Source organism: Podarcis pityusensis, assembly GCF_964106645.2.
Source record: "Podarcis pityusensis genome assembly, chromosome: 1".
In the NCBI taxonomy this organism is placed as follows: Eukaryota; Metazoa; Chordata; class Lepidosauria; order Squamata; family Lacertidae; genus Podarcis; species Podarcis pityusensis.
Genome location: NC_138028.1, coordinates 88,413,161 through 88,430,092, shown reverse-complemented (window position 1 = coordinate 88,430,092; position 16,932 = coordinate 88,413,161). Strand labels below are relative to the sequence as shown.

Genomic DNA, 16,932 nt, shown 5'->3' with positions numbered 1-16,932 from the left:
ACTGGAGCTGAAGATGGCCAGTTAAGAGATCCTAGCCTCTTCTCACACAACTTTTCTGAGATGAGAGAATGACTGCAAAACCTTTACAAGTCTGTAGTGTAACAATGCCCCAATATTTTCAGTTGGGTGTGCTACACCTTTACAGCAACTTGCCAGTCTGCTGAGGTGGTGTAAGGACAATGTGTAATTCAGGCTAGGGGCTGAACTCCACGTTGCAGTAAATGAGTAGATGCAGCTGAAATGGGAAAACTGCACACATATACCCCAATAGCATGCAGTAGAACAGAGCTGGCCAATCCGTAGCCCTCCTGAGGTTGTTAGATTTCCAATTTCCAACAGCCCCCAGCCAGCAGGGACAATGGTTAGAGAGGACAGGTGCTTCAGTCCAAAAATCTCTGGGGAGCTGCAGCTGTTCACTCCTGCAGTAGAACTTAGCTCATGTCATGAGGTCATGAGGTCACCCATTAATTTCACCCCCATTCCGTATCATTGACTATTACATCACACTGCGGCTCAGTGAGTTCCGCATACTCAAGAGGACACTGGGCTGGTATTTCTTAATCAGCAGAATCCCTTTTCCCATGTCAAATTGCTTTTAAACTTGAGAAGGACCTCCAAAAGTAGACAGTGATGTGGCATTAGGGAATTTGCTGCTCATAGGAAGGAAAGCCAAATGTCCCTGTGGTCACACCCAAGTTAGGTTCTTCTAGATGTTGCAGAGAGGGAAATGAGAACTCAATGTACATTCAGGGATGCTTGAGGAATAAGATTTCTTTGACTTCAGGTATGAACCAACCCAATCTGTACCTTCTAGGCTAAGGTAAGCATCAAAACAGAATTTATCCTTCAGATTTTAAACTTTTTTCAAATTTTGCAATACAACTCTTGGCTCAGAAAAAGCATACCAAAAATACATTATAAATTGTTATTTTTAGAGTAAACGATTTTTAGATAAAATACATCAAAGTTAACTGTGTATTTAAAGTGTTTTGTGAAAAAATACTGTGTTTGTTTATTTAAAAAGCATTTCTGAGCCTCTTCTTACTCAAAAACATCTATAAATAGTATAAATCTGCAGCCAAGGCAGAAAATGTATGTCATCTCAGTTTTGTGATAAAATAAGTATTTAAATTCATATGTAAATTCAAATGTGCACCCAGAGTTGTTTTAAAACTGTGTTAATGCAGAAATGGAATGGAAAGGATTTATGGCCCTTTCCTGCTCCGATTCTATGATTTTATGAATGAATTTATGCAAAATTGACAAGGGCCAGAAATAATCTCATCCACCCAATCCTATGTGCAGCTACAATTTTCAAGCATTCAGTGCACATTTAGTGTAACTTCCAGCTTCGCCCAAATCATGTGGACCAAGTTAAGCCATAAGGGTTTCCACCTGCTGAAGATCCATCCCGATGAAAGCAAGCATCAGACGATATTCTCCTAAAGTGAAGTAGCTCCAGAGATTGCCACAAGACTCAGAATAGAACAGAGAGAAGCAGCTTGCTAGGTATGTCGCTACTGCATACTGGGAGGCAGAGCGGCGAGGCAGCAGGGAGATTAGCACAGTAGAGCAGGAGTACTGATTAGCTCTGCCAGTATGTTTGCACCACGCTGACCTCCATGCCACCTCATCTCTCACTCTCTGGTTGAGCAACAGTGACCACCTGCTAGGAAGCTAGTGTAGTAGTGGCTCCATCACACCAAGAGAGCCACTTCTGGGAGGAGGTCTAACAAGGGAAGTCTGTGGCAAAAGCCCCCCCACTACCCTAATATTAATTCCCACAGAGCCCAAAGGCAGGTAGCTTCCTGTTTTACTGGTCCCCCGTCCCTCCCGCTAGGTCATCATGTTTATTTTCTTGTTTTCCTTGCTTGGGTTAACAGAGTTTTGTGTTTCTGGTCTTAATTATTCCTCTTATTCCCCATATGTCATCATCAGTGCTAGAAGGGTTTTAAAACACATCTGTTAATAGCGGTTGTGGGTGGAAACACAGCAGATTGGCTAAGCTCAAGGTGTTACATGATCAGCTTTCTCCTATGTGTCGTTGATGGAGGAGCTTCCTTCCAGCTTGTGCATTGTTCCAGGTCTGATTGCTGATTCCATTAACCAATCTTCTTCTTTGGCGATCACTCGTAGCCGAGTAAGATTGTCTTCCATAAACCTGGTTTTAACAATGGGTCCATAAGTGACTGCAGAGGCCAATTCTGGATCCACACATCCTTCCATATTGGGGACATTGGTTTCCGGGTGGGAATTGATCACGGTGTGGATTTGCCAAGCGTGCCTTCCTCTTAGCACATTTCTCCCTTGCATCCTGAGTTTGAGTGTCTTCAAAGCCCACGACCCCTTTGGTAAAGGCTGTTCTCCAACTGGAGCGCTCACAGGCCAGTGTTTCCCAGTTGTCAGTGTTTATACTACATTTTTTTACACTCGTTTCAGGAAGGATTAGACATGGAGGATAAGGGTATCAATGGGTACTAGGCACAATGGCTAAATTAAACCTCCAGCATTAGAAGTGCTTTGTCTCCGAGGCCACATCTAAACTATACATTTAAAGCAGTGTCACACTATTTTAAACAGCCACAGACTTCTTCCAAAGAATGCCAAGAACTGTAGTTTGTTAAAGGTGCTGAGATTTGTTAGGAGACCACAGTAACCCTCTCAGAGCTACAATTCTCAGCGGGGTTTAGCAGTCAATCCGTTTTCCCAGGCAACTCTGGGAATTGCTGATTACATGAAAACATCTGATTACAGTGCTCCAAATACTCTACATCTGTAAAGTGGCCTAAATTAAGTAACTGGTATAATAGCACCTGGTCCTAGCTAGTACCACTGACTCCAGATCTGCATTAGAAATGCACAGCCATAACTCCCTGTCCTTTCTGCTTTTCTCCTCTCCTCCACAATAAAACAAAGTTCTGTTGAAGTCCGATTAGGGAGACTCCACTGCACAAACTGTAATTTACAGAATATATATATATATATATATATATATATGAATGAGAAACCAAACCCTTGCCAAGACTTTTATGGGTACCACTTTAGATGATCGAGCCAATGCTGTATTTGTTCAGTCAAGGACATTAAATTCTGCTGAACAAATGGGTGGATTGTTAGTGGAGTCTGATGTATTCCAGGGAATGAGAAGCTATAATATTGTTCACTTAAACAGAGGGGAGAAAACCATTTAGTCTGTATTTCTTGATTTGTTTAAAAAAAGGAATATTGTAGATATGGGGGATTCTCAACCACACTCATCCAAAAGAGGTACACCCAACAGTCTAAGGGCCAAACCAGCAATGACATTAATATTATACATAATATGCCTGTCTTTCATTTGAAATCTGTATCGCTTGAAAAGCAGCAATTAAAAGACGGAAGAATTTCAGCCACCACAAGGGGTATAGGAAATGCATGCTGAGCTTTAAATGGTCCCACCCACAGCAGCTTTGCTGCAGTCACTGGGGTAAATGGGATGAGGGACACGAAAATCTACAATTAAATCCCTATTTATAACAAAAATTGTACTTAAATTATTTTATCATAAAAATATGCATTTAAAAACTCATTTTGTTCCATTTCTTGAGCCAAGAACTGTATCACCAAATCCAGAGAATCTGAAGGGTAATTAAGTTCTAATCCACATATTTGTCCCATATTTGTCCCATTTCCCAAGCACTACTGCTTTCATAGGAGGTTAAGCATTGCGACATACTTTCTCTTCATTATTACTTTTGGTCACAGTCCATAGAGAAGGAGGATGGTTTGCAGTATCAGCAGCCCAGCAATTTGAGCATAGCCAAGGGGCCTGCTGGGAAGTTCTGCATCTTGCTTAAGGGCACTGGGTTCACTTGGGATACCAGAAATTCAGCTGTCCAAAGGCTCATACCCCTCCTGTTGATACTAGTATGAGGACAGCTGAGAGAATGCTGGCAGCAACATTGACAGTGGAGGAAGGCATGTTTCTTGTTGTAGCTCCCCAAAAGAGTTTCCGGCATCCTATCAAAATGAGGTGGGTGGGATTTCTGTTAACATTATCTTCCAGCAAGCAGTCTCCTTGTGATGTAGCTTGATACAAATGGTGATGGAATAGACTGATGCCTGTCGCTGCTCTATTTTGCACTTAACTGGTGCTATGCATCCATAGCTCACACACAGAATTCTGTTTGGGTTTCTTGTGGTCCACTTGAGTTCATCTCTAACTAGGCAGCCCCGACTCTCTGTCTCTGTATCTCTTGCTCTCTCTTATTTGCAATTTGTTAATGTTTCTGCTAGGTGTTTTGTTTCCCCCCCTAGAATTCCAAGGTTTCAGAGTATAGAGGTTCCTTCCACACCACTGGAAGGTGGAACAGTTAGGCATGCTGTTCTTGTGCATTGCCTATCAAAACAATTACCTGTCAGCTCAGAACATGACTGTCCTCCAGTCAGGTGTGCTGGATATATGGGGTGCAAGGGGCTTCAGCCCCTTCAATATTTTGAGGCAGGGGTGCAGCCCCCCAATATTCAGAGGGCTGCTATCCCCTGCTGCATTGGGTGAGTACCATTGTGCTGGGTGGGAGGCTTGGAGAGCTTCCCAGTAGGTGTGGCCCGATGGGGGATGGGGTGTCACACGTGTGATGCACACATGACAGCCCCCCCATGTGGGGCCCAACTCTGCATGCCTGCATCTAGTAGCCCAAAAACAAGCATATTAGAAATAGTGATGGTGGTGAGAAGACTTAAGAAGAGACCATGGAGAGGAGGAGAAAAGACTGCAAAGTCACATCATATAGAGAGGCAGGCATGCTGGCATGAATGAAAATAACCATGAATCTTGGGGGAAATAAGTGGAATAAAAAGAAGTAGGAGGAACAGTTTGACAAGCTGGCTGGAAAAATAAATGCAAAAATGCCACTATAAGGCTACACCATCTGATTGTACCCTCTCTCTCATAGATGCTATTTTCAATACAGCTTGTATTATCCGACTAAAACTGGATGTTCTATTTTCTGATATGCATAATGGAATTTGTGGGTTTGTTTTGCAAATGAAAGAACTCAGTGCTTGCTATGAATATATTTCAATTTGTGTAGGCAGCTCTGGGCAGCTTATGATTTGCATGGAACATAATGAAACACACATAAATAACATCAACCAACTTCACCTTCTATCCAGCTGACTTTGTATCAACACATCTCAAGGTGTTTTACAGAGTGTTCAAGCACTTTGTCAACAGTCTTCAGAGCAGCTGTGATGGCGGGGAAGAAAAAGTGAAGTTAATTGAATTTAACAACAGTCAAACTCCTGGAATACTGAATATCAAATTCCAGAATGTAGAGGTCAAATTAACTATTCTGTGCTCAGTATGCTCCTGTGGAAACATGTAAGGACAGTGCTGGACTGATTTAAAAGACCTAATTTGAAGTTAGAGGGTAACTCCAGTAGTTAGAGGGAAGATGTCTAGACAAAGCTCATGATCTTCACCCATTCACCTGCTATTCCATCTAAGTGTATCTTCCTAGGACTGGTTCATACTTTGCCCAATAAGACAAGTTTTACATGCAGTTGGTGAGAGCTTTTTACAAGGCTGAGCTGTAGTTGGCTATCGGACATGGGCCAGAAGCCAAGCTAGGAAATCAAAGGTCAGGACCAAAAGCTCAAGCTAGGAGCCAGAGTCACAGACCAAGGCCAGGAATCAGGACCAAGGAACCAAGTTTAGGAGGAATGTACAGAAGCTCACGAGAGCCAGGATGACGTTTTGCTCAGGCAATCCTAGCCTAAACAGAAACCCTTTTGTAGCCCTCCCTGTCCAGGAGAGTCCAGTGGATAGGAAAACAACCCAAAGCTGGAGCTTGCTTCACTGCCAAGCTGCAGGTTCCAAGCTGCAGGTCTGATAGTTTACCAGATGGATCCACTGCACACAGAACCAAAGCCAGCTGTTTTCACTCCATGGGCTCCTAACAGCCATCATGCTGGCTGTTAGGCAATCACTAGAATGAACCATGGTCTACATAAGAAGACACCATTCATAGGACTGTCTGCTTCTCATTTTCTTTAGCACAATTTCTTGTTCATGCTAGAGCAGTGGTGGGAAACTTTCAGCCCAAAGGCCCAATTAGGCCTGGCATGGGTCCCAAAGCTGTTCCCCCGAAACCACAACTACAATCCAACTTCTGTTTCCTATCATTGCAAGGATTTCCACTTGAGAAATAGAACCTTCCCCCTCTCCTGAACACCCTCCCAATATCTGCTCAGGAGGCTTAAAGGAACCCCTGGAACAGATTTAAGTGGTGCATAGGGAAAGGACGGGGGAAGTTGCACTGCACAAGTGGAAATGGATGTGCTGATGGGATGTATTAGTTGGATATCACCCTTGATATTATATAGGGCATTAGCTGAGGAACAGGTATAGGTGTGATTACAAACTTGCAGCTATAGTAGCTAGAGGCTCCACCCATGGCAGGGGAGAGCAATCAAGTTCACAACTCACTTTTGCACCTCACTGATTATGCAACCTACACAATTGGCCAAAAGTATGAAGCCGATCCTTTTAGGAAGTTCTAACTCCCAATCCAGAATAGGCTTTTGTGAGTCCCCACAGAGCAGGAACTGTACAATCACCCGAATTCTACTTTAGAGACCTTCTGCTTCCATGCATGTCATTTAAAGACCCATGTTTAAAGACCCTGTGTAACAAAAATTGTATGGAAACCTGCTGTTACAAATGCATGAATTAAGGTGCCCCAACTCCATATATGTCCACATTCATAAATACAACAAAATCCTGAATTCTAACCACAGAAGAGGGAATTAATATGTCTTAATTATAAGGGGGCAAGGTTGAAGGATTCAGCAGGATACAGTTTGAGTTATCTAGTATCTCCTTTATTCCTCATTTGTTGTATTCCACAGTCATCAGCAAGATGATTTTCTTCTTGATAAGAATTAACTGCTGCCTGCAATGGTTTGTATAGGTCATCTTGATAAATTGGCCAATGTGAGGAAGTAGCAAAGTTAACTCTCCCAGATAAAAATAGCTCTGAACTCCTTATCCTCTGTTATTGCTGATGCCTTTCCTTTTCCTCTGATGCAATCAAATCAACATTGCATGAAAAATCTAAAAATAAAGTCCCTTTTATATAAAAATCAAGTGTAAGATGCTCATGGTCCCTTAGCAACCTGCTAAAAGCTAACCAGAGACTCTTGTTATCAGCAAAAAAGAAATTCCACATCAATGTGGTAGAAGCACAAAGTTATAAACAACTCAGCTTACTCTCCATTAAGTATGAAGTATTGCATCTCCAATCTACCATCATTCAGCAGGCACAAGCCTTATCTGGCATGCAGTACATGAGTGTCACAGAGCACATGAAACACCAGTTATTAGCAACCAGTGGTTAAGAAGCTCAACCACCTCTCTGTCTTTTACACTGTCATGGAAGGCACAGAGGATGCACACCAAGCAGGCAGCTAAACAAAAGCTTTATTGTGTCCTTATATAAGAACAGAACTGCTCAAGAAACCTCTGACTCAACTTGTACAACTAAGTCCACTGCCACTTAGTGGCTAAACTTTAGAGAATAACACCATCTACACACAACTCTTTGGACAATTTTTCAGTAAAACTCACAGGATTATTTTGGAGAAGGTTTCTTCCTCTCAGCCTAACCCACCTGACAGGGTTATTGTATGGCTAAATGTCACCTTGAACTCCTTAGAGGAAGGCCTGCATTCAAATTAGATAGTATATTTTAAGGCATGAACTGCAAACTGCAATAGGGGCACAAACATGATTCTCCCCATTGGAGAAATCATTTAATTTCCCCATGGTTTATTTCTAATGGATCAACTTATGCGAGGATCAATTTACCTGACTAAGAGAAGAAACATCTCCCTTAAATTGACAAAGGCATGTTTTGTTGAACAGAGCACTGAGAATGAATAAATGGTTGTTGACCTTCTCTGTATCCTAATACCACCAAAGTGAGTCCTCTGTTGAGTTTCAAGAAAGAAGAAATGATTCTAGGAATGAAAACATCTCAGAATTCTTGGCAGAAAAGAAACTCTTGTGTATCTATGGGAAGCCAATGGGAATGCAACAAACCACATCATCATGGAGCGTATTTACTTAGTATTTGTATTGTTACACTCACTCCATTTCTCAGAGCGGCGGGCAGTTCCAGGGGGTCCAGCACTTATCCAAGTTTTGGGGTTTTTTGGAAAATGATAACTGGAGCCTCATGGTGTTTTGTAATGTTTGTGTTTCTTGTCAGTTATACATATTGATGAGCATAGGTGGAGACACAACTCGAAACATTGCAATGGATAGCAGCCAAATAAACTGCAACTGCATTTGATCTCCACAGAAGTCTAATGTTAGCTTACAGAGCTCCAAATGCTCAGCTTTGTCTCTCTCCAGAAACTGCAGTCAGTCTTCTCCCAAATGCTTCTATTGCTTCGACGCGGGTGGCGCTGTGGGTTAAACCACAGAGCCTAGGACTTGCCAATCAGAAGGTCGGCGGTTCAAATCCCCGCGACGGGGTGAGCTCCCGTTGCTTGGTCCCTGCTCCTGCCAACCTAGCAGTTCGAAAGCACATCAAAGTGCAAGTAGATAAATAGGTACCGCTCCGGCGGGAAGGTAAACGGCATTTCCGTGCACTGCTTTGGTTCAACAGAAGCGGCTTAGTCATGCTGGCCACATGACCCAGAAACTGTATGCCAGCTCCCTCGGCCAATAAAGCGAGATGAGCGCTGCAACCCCAGAGTTGGTCACGACTGGACCTAATGGTCAGGGGTCCCTTTACCTTTTACTCAGACTTGCCTCTCCCTTGGACTGGAGAGAGAGGAGAAAAAGGATGAGTCATCTTCACCAACCTTCTCCTAGCCTAGGGCCATTAGTATAATTTCCCTAACAGAAGATGTGCCAGAAGGGACTATCAAAGTCATTCTGGCTTCATTAAGCCACTTTTGTCCAAATCTACATTTTATACAACATAAAATTGTTGAAATAACACAGGTGTAGCTCCTATTCTTCTCTCCTTCATCTGTGGAGGTGGACCAACCCATAGGATTCTGCAAACAAATGAGGCATGCAAAGCACAAGACTTTCAACAAGCAATTGTTGAAAGTTTATTAAAGGTGCTCTTTTAATATCCTCACTTAAAGAACATTGCTTAAGAAGATGTCTGTTGGCAGAATACAATAAAATGGAAACAGCATTTGCACAATATTTTAAGACAACAGTACATATTAATTTTAGAAAGTTTGAATTTATGAGGTTAGGTGTATCGTTGCCAATGGCTATTTGGCAAGGCAAATGAAGGCATGGAGACTCATACTAAGACAGAGCCTCCTAAAACCTGAAAACTGCAGAAAGACAATCACACTCAACAGGAAACTCGACTTGGAAAGATTGGATGAAAGATTGGAAATATTGTTCATCATCCTAATTGTCCCTATGACTATTAACCTGATTTTGGCAAAATAAGAATTCCTAGATAGCGTTGCAGAATGAAGAATGTCTAGCTCATACAGATAGTGAGCTAGAAGTAGTGATGTGCCTTTTGGGTGAAGTTTATCCATTTCTCCACAACAGCATGGGATAAGGGCTGTGTGCAGCCACCACCAGCCTCCACAGCCCAGAAAATGCCAGCCTCACTCTGTATCTGGCCCTGGATTAGTTTTGGGGTAGGCCTAAAGTTTAATTAGCTTTTAAAAAAAATAAAAATAAAAAGCAAATTAAACATACAGTTGGGAAGGGGCAAAAGAAGGAGGTGCTGCATCTCCACCCCATCCCAACCAAGATCACAGGGGTTCTGTGGGGTGCTTTTCTGCAAGCTTCTTCCTTTCAGGGAAGGCACTTGGAAAAAAGCAGCGCACCTCTTCCTGCACACTCCTTCTTCCTGCACACCCTTCTTTCCCATCCTTCTTCTCACCCTTCCTTCCCATCCTTACCTCCTTCCCATTTCATGTCATGGACTGCTCTGAGCAGCTGGATCTGACCAGGGGTGATCCAAGGTGGTTCTGAACATCTGGCTTGAGTGAAACCTCGATTCCTACAAATCAGCCCAATTTGATTTGGGCTTCAGCTGAATCCAGTGCACAGCCTTCGCATGGGACACTACAAATAGCAGGGGTGAGAAATAACTGGTGAACACCATGCATTTCCTTCTGGCTACTACAGAGAAAGTAGGAACAGGACATAGACCTTAATCTATCCTTCCAGGGTATATCAAGTCTGAAGGCAGAATGGTGGTATTCTGTGGCCATCTCCAATATTTCTAAGGCTGCAGAAAACAAGGAGTGATGTACCATGAGACAGGCCATTATGATGTAGCACTGCAGGCAGAGTCACTCATATGTCATAATTGACATAATTGACATAATTGTGGACCCAAGTCAAGCTTATCTTCAATGCAACACCCCAAGCAGATCATCACCAGCTGATCTAGAAAGGCATCTTGCTCCACCTGGAGCAGAAATCTGCCACACAGATGTAAGAGAAGGAGAAGATGTCAAGATTCCGACGATATCACAGACATCGCAGCAAGAAAGGTGGTTGCCGTAAAGGAAAAGGACGTGGTAGGAAGCGAGGCAGGACAAAAAAAGGTGGTCGTGGAGGCAAAAAGAGAACAGGTGATAGTTTAGTAGTTATCTTACATTCTGTACTGTAGTATGTATCCGTCTGGAAGGGAATAACATGTTGATGACATGCACATTCCTTTAGAACTCTGCCAATTCTCTTTCAATCCAAGAGATGACTTTATGTCAAATGGTCTTCTGTCAACCAGTAAAGGAGGGGTAAGCCAACTGGGTGCCCTCTGGTACCTCAGCCCCTATCAACTGCAGTCAGCATGGCCCATGATCTGGGATGATGGGAGTTGTAGTCAGCGGCAGAGCAAGCCAATTGGGTGCCTGGGGAGGCGTGCATGCCCTGCACCCAGGGACAGGGCCAGCCACGCACACGGGGCGGTGTGGGGCAAGCCGGGGCAGGACGCTCCGCAGGGCCTCTGAGGAGTCTGCCTGCCTCCTCCCACTCAGCTGCCCTACAGCTGAGGGGGGCGGTGGCGGGCGAACAGTTTGCAGGCCCTCCGGTGAGTGCCGCCCGGCATTTTGCCACCCCCCTCAGTGGTGACACCCGGGACAACCCGCCCCCACCGCACCCCTTCCTCCGCCCCTGGTTGTAGCCCAACCACTTCTGGAGGACACCATGTTTGCTACCCTTGCAAGTAGAGTGTTTCAGATGAAAACAAGAAATGTGTTACATGTGACACATGCACCTTCATAGGATTAGAATCAAATATTTAGGGAGGAAACAAGGAATAGGTGAAACTTGTTTAGCTCTTCTCCACCCTCTTTCTGCCCACTAGCTTGAAATTCAGTGACTTTTTTTATATTTGTGCAGACACATCTGCTCTAAAGTCTTATGCAGACACATAATGGGGTTTTGGGTGGGTGGGTGGGTGTTAGCTGTGACGTTCCTGTACACCTATGGGGTTTGCAGTGGGCAGCCCATTGCTGCCTCCTGGGGAAAAAGTTTCTATGTGAAATCTGTGTGTATGTTTGTGTGTGTTACCTGCTTACCATATTAGCCTAACCTTTGAAAAAACCATGATCACATCGTTTATTAACTGAAACAAACAAGCTGATCATTCCCATCATTAAAGGAGGTTCCATGGTTAATTTTGCTCAGGAAACTGTGTAGCTTCCCTCTCCTCCTCAGTGTTAGTCACGCATGATCTTGCTAGGCTTTCTTAGTTCAGCCGTCCCAAACCTGGTGCATGCAAGTTGTAGCCACCAAAATAACATGAAAATCTGGAAGGCAGCAAGTTTAGTGAGGCTGTTCTAGGGCACCCAGCAACTTCCTCATTCATTGCCTTCTGGGGATTGGCTACACTCCTGCTGCTGCTAAAGGTACCCATGTTTTGGGGTCCTGGAGGATGCTAAGATGGTTAGATGTCTAAAAGTGACCCAGCTGGCACCAGCACACAGCGTAATTGTGCAAATCCTGAGGCCCTAGCAGAGACCGTCATTGGTGTCAATGGGCTTGGTAAAGCCTCAACGCAGAGGGGAATGTAAGTTCTGAACAGCTGGGGTTATTCTTGCCATCATTTTACCTCTTTTAGAATTGCTCGAATGTTTGCTTTGTATGACATTGATGTACAAAACATGGAGGTTGATAGAAGTGACTAGAAGAGTGCTTTGTACAAAGGGCTGCTCTTTCCCATGCTCAGCTTGCCCAGGGTGCAGGATTTCAGTGCCTAAAGACATAATGATGCACATATATCTCTACTGGTTATGGCACTGTCCATCCCCACAACACAAAGTGGCACAGTCCATTCTACCAATTTATCCAATTGGTACCCTTTGGCATATAGTTTTGATTCACCAGGAGACACCCACTAATGGTGAAAGAGGGGTGGTGATTTTTGCCATTTCCCCTTCCTTCCTCTAGCCCCTAGAGCCCTTAAAATCTGTTCTGGAGCTTCTCCCCTCCATCTAAGTTGCCTCCCCTTCTCTTCTATTAGTAGGGGAGCACTAGGATGAGTTTTTGGATTCCACCACAGGCCTCTGTATATGTCTGTTGAGTTGAGATTGTGCTGGACGAGTTGTGTGGTGATGGCTTTGACATGTTCACTTAAAGATGCGGTAAATCAGGTTGCTGAGTGTAAAAAACATCTAGATATGACCATAAAAAGAAATCACCATCAACTACAAATAAAGCATTTGATTTGATAAGTTTTTGAGACAGATTTCTTACATCCATGCTCTTTAACTACTTAAATTGTAGTTAAACTATAAAGTTTTCAGTGACAAAGCATGCATTTTTGCTAAAATTGCTGTTACCTGTCTCCTGATCATATTATGGAAGGGAGGGAGGGAGGGAGGGAGGATCACTTTATGAGCATTGCAATATGGATGTTTATTTTATTTATATATTTATATGCTGTCTTTCTGAATTAGGTCCACCCAACGTAGCCAATAAGAGATAAGCATAGAAATAAAATAAAGTCGTCTTTATTTTATTGATTTACATTTTTTTTAAATGTTCCACTTTTCCCCTCCAAGAAAAAGTTATTCAAAGTGGCTTTATCAAAATATAAACAGGAACACAAAAATAAGAATAATTCATCATAAAAAACATGGTTTTCTGACTAAAAGCAACATCATGGAACAAGGAGACAAAAGAGCCAATACCAACAATTAGCCAGTTATATGCAGCAAAAAAACAGCCAGCAGAATACAAAAAAGGAGGCTGATTGCCACTTCTTAGGTGGGATGCTACCACAGAGAAAGCCCTCACTTGTGCCACCACCATATGTGCCTCAGAAGGCAGCAACACATGCAATAAGGATGCAGCAAATGATCTTAAGGCACATTCACATAGGAAGAGATGGTTCTTTTAGTACCTTGGTTCCAAGCTTTCCAGAGGCCAGAACCAGCACTTTGAATTGCGCCCAGAAACGAACTGGCAGCCAATGCAGTCCAGAAAATATATGTTTCCTGTGATCCCAGCAATTTGCCCCAGCAGAAGCATCCTGTGCCAACTGATGTTTCCCAGTGGTTTTCAAAGGCAGCCCCACATAAGATGCACGGCAGCAGCCCAATCAAAAAGTAACAACTAATGCACGTAGGACCAGGGTGCATTCTGATCATATCAAGACAAGCAGGGGAATTTCAAAATTTAAAAAAATGTAAGAAACCAAAAATACATTAAAATCAGGGGTGGGTTTTTTGTTCAATCAGAACTCACTGGAACTCAGTACCAGCACCTCTCAGGTGGGCACCATTGCCATTATAAGAGAACAAGGGAGGCATTCATGTTGAGTTCTGGCACCTCTTTTCCTAGAAAAATAGCACTAATTAAAATAAAATTCTGCTGGTATCTCCGCAGCAATAAAACACCAAAAAAATGGCAGCATGATTAATAAACTAAGTTGAAAGTGATGAGAAGTTGGTTGGTTTTCAAAGCTTTCTTAAATCCTGCTATTGAGAGTGCCATCTTGGGGGAGAGTTCCATAAGGAAGAGGCCACTACTGATAAGACTCTGCAAATTAACATGGGCTGTTTTTTTTTTTGGAAAAAAAAAAAAGAATGGTGGATCAGGACCATGAATGTACTGACGTTTCTCATTGTTCTTTCTTGCCTTCAAGGCCGTCACCACTACAGGAGGTGTGTGCTATACTAACTGGACCGGTTTGGAACAAAGGAGTCCTAGCAATGTAATCACTGACTGAGCAGAACTGACATCTTTCTCCAAACAAGTCATCAGCGTACAGGGTCAGGAAATGTTAGAAAACGTTTCCAATTAAACCTACCTGGGCTGGAATTTCTGCAGCATCTTTATGTGTTACTTATAAGTATTTTCCTTATCTTTGTAAGTGATTTTAGGAGTCATGTGCCTGCTCTGACCCAGTGGAGCTGTTTTATGGCGTTTTGACAGATCCATGCCGTAATTAAAGCCACAATCTCCAAATTTACCTAACTTGCAGTTTCTGAAATAATGCACAAACCAAAACACAGCCATCGTTTAAATTTACACTTAGAATTTTGCAATGCAGTTCTCCAGCCAAGTAATGTGTGTGCATGAAGAATGCATTTATTAGTGAAAATAACATGCAAACTGTATTCTATTATGGGAAATTGTTTGTAGAAATGTAGTATATATTAGGCATACAAATTATGGACAAACATGGTTACAATAAGAGATCTTCACACTAAAATGCTGCTGAATTTTCAGGAGAACTTTTTTTAAAAGTTGGCAAACTGTAGTGGAAATGTGAAGAACTGAAGAGTGGGAAAATTAGAAACTGAGAGAAACCAAAACTGGCAGATCCACACATCCCTAAAGCTAACAACCCTGCCTCTCATGTTTTGTTAACATAGTATCAGAACACTTGAGGAGGGCTAGTGTCCCACCAAAAGTTATGAATCTTGAGTTAGTCACAACCACTAGTTTCATTGGTTCCAAAAGACAGTCATGACCAATGCTATATGAGCAAGAGGGGAATCCCAACCCCTAAAGCATCTGAGCCCCAGCGGCTTAGACAGCTATGCAAAGAAAGAGTAATCACTACCCTTTTATTTGTTAATTTGTTGTTTTGAAGCATCATCTAAAACTGCAACAGGAGCACAGTCATGGAGGATGAGGGTCTTGGGAAAGGAGGCATCACTCTGAGACAGGGCTAGTCTAAGAAATTTTGGCCCCCGAGCAAACCTCAAAATGGCTGCTCTCTCTCTGTCAGGGAAGAAGAAGTGAGTAAAGATCTACCTCAAGGAAAAGGGAAGAAAGATCTATATTGGCATCTGCTGCCCCTGCAGATCCTGCCACCTGAGGCAGTCGCCTCACCTTGTCTCATGAGTGGGCCAATCCTACTCTGAGGAAGAGGGAAATGAGCCTTAGAAGCAAATCATTTGTTGGGGGATGAACTGATATCCTCTTGTGCCTCCAGTGGGCAGGGTAGTGGGTGGTTTCTGGTAGTGGGTGATTTGATCATTATGGACATAGCTACCCAGCTTTATAATGGGAGGCATCCCTGGATTTAATCTTAAGAGGTACCCACAACATTGTGTGAGAAGCATGTGCTGCTGATCTGATTGAGAACAGTTACCACAGTGCTATCAAATTCAACATATATGTAAGTTGGGAATTGCTGAGAAGGTTCAGCATGGTCACATTTCACTTCAAAAGAGGAAACTTTCCCCGTATTGGAAGACTGGTTAAAAAGGAACTTGTAAAGGAAAAGAGCAAATAAAATGATTGACTCCCACATATAGAAAGGTTGCAACATTTAGGGCTCTTAAGTTTAGGGGAGGAAAGGGAGAGGAGAACATGCTAGAGGTGTATAAAATGCTTCAGTGTATTGAAAAAGTGGACACAGATGTTTTTCCACTCTTGCTCATAAAACTAGAACCCAGGGTCATCCAATGAAGTTGAATTTGGGAAGATTCAGGATGGACAGGAAAAAATTAAGCAGTGGAACTAACTCCCATTAGAGGTAGTGATGGCCACCAAAGTGCACGGCTTAAAAAGAGGTTTAAAAGGGTTTATCAATGGCCACTAGCCATGGTGGCTGTGTACTACCTCTGAATACCCGTTTCTGAAGAACACAATTCAGGAAGTACTGTTGTGCTTATGTCCCGCTTGTGGGCTTTGTCTTCCCATAGGGATCTAGTTGGCCATTGTGAGAACAGGATGCTAGACTAGATAGGCCTTCAGCCTGAGCAAGCAGCTAGATTGGGTTGACAGTGTTGTGTCCTGATTTGAACTCCATTTCCAGGTTGTTAATGCTCTGCTTAGTACATCATTAAATGGTTAGTAATTAGTAACCTTATCATAATCTCTCTAATACAACAGCCAGCTTGTTTGCGCAAATGTTTCACAACTCTTTTAATCTTAACCATAGTCTCAGCTTTATCAGGGCATTCTATCTTTTTGCTTGTTTGCTTTGTTGTTCTGACTGTAGAAACATCCACCTATTCATGGATTTTCACAAAAGGGACCTGTTTTCAACTTGGTTATTGGACCTCTGCCCCCTTTGAATGCTGAATTCTACTAGTACAGACTTAGCTTTTCAGTTTTTCCCCTCTTTGCTTTTTAGATTTCCAAATTAGCCTTAAAACAACTACTACATTATCCTCAAAAAGCACTCTAGGAATCAAGAAGTGGGAGCATGCATTGTCTGTAGACAACTCAAGAAATGGAATGCTCCAGAGAGGAAGAGAGAGAGAGAGAGAGAGAGAGAGAGAGAGAGAGAGAGAGAGATTTGGCTGAATAATATTAGCCTTATTCAGAACTTATAAACAAGTCCTGCCCCCCCCCTAACAAAGTCCTGCCCCCTAACAAAAATCCTGGCTATGCCCATGAGATGTTTCAGTCTGCCAATTAAGCCATGTTCTCTGGAGTATTCCTACTGATGTCTATAGGGCTTCATTCAGGAGGTAAACGGTTTT

The 16,932-nt window shown here is 42.9% G+C and overlaps 1 long non-coding RNA gene and 1 pseudogene across 3 annotated transcripts in view; one reads left to right on the top strand and one right to left on the bottom strand.

Annotated features, from left to right (window-relative positions):
* Positions 1–16,932, bottom strand: part of LOC308479046 (intraflagellar transport protein 22 homolog pseudogene) — a 196,321-nt pseudogene that overhangs the window by 148,635 nt on the left and 30,754 nt on the right. The gene's annotated exons all lie outside the window — the stretch shown is intronic.
* Positions 770–14,308, top strand: LOC308479242. 2 transcript variants are annotated; one of them, XR_013987569.1, is made up of 3 exons: positions 770–784; positions 10,205–10,614; positions 14,133–14,308. It is a non-coding gene; the product is annotated as an uncharacterized lncRNA (long non-coding RNA). The 2 variants fall into 2 exon arrangements; XR_013987570.1 differs by lacking the exon at positions 770–784 and having other exon boundaries at positions 9,936–10,614.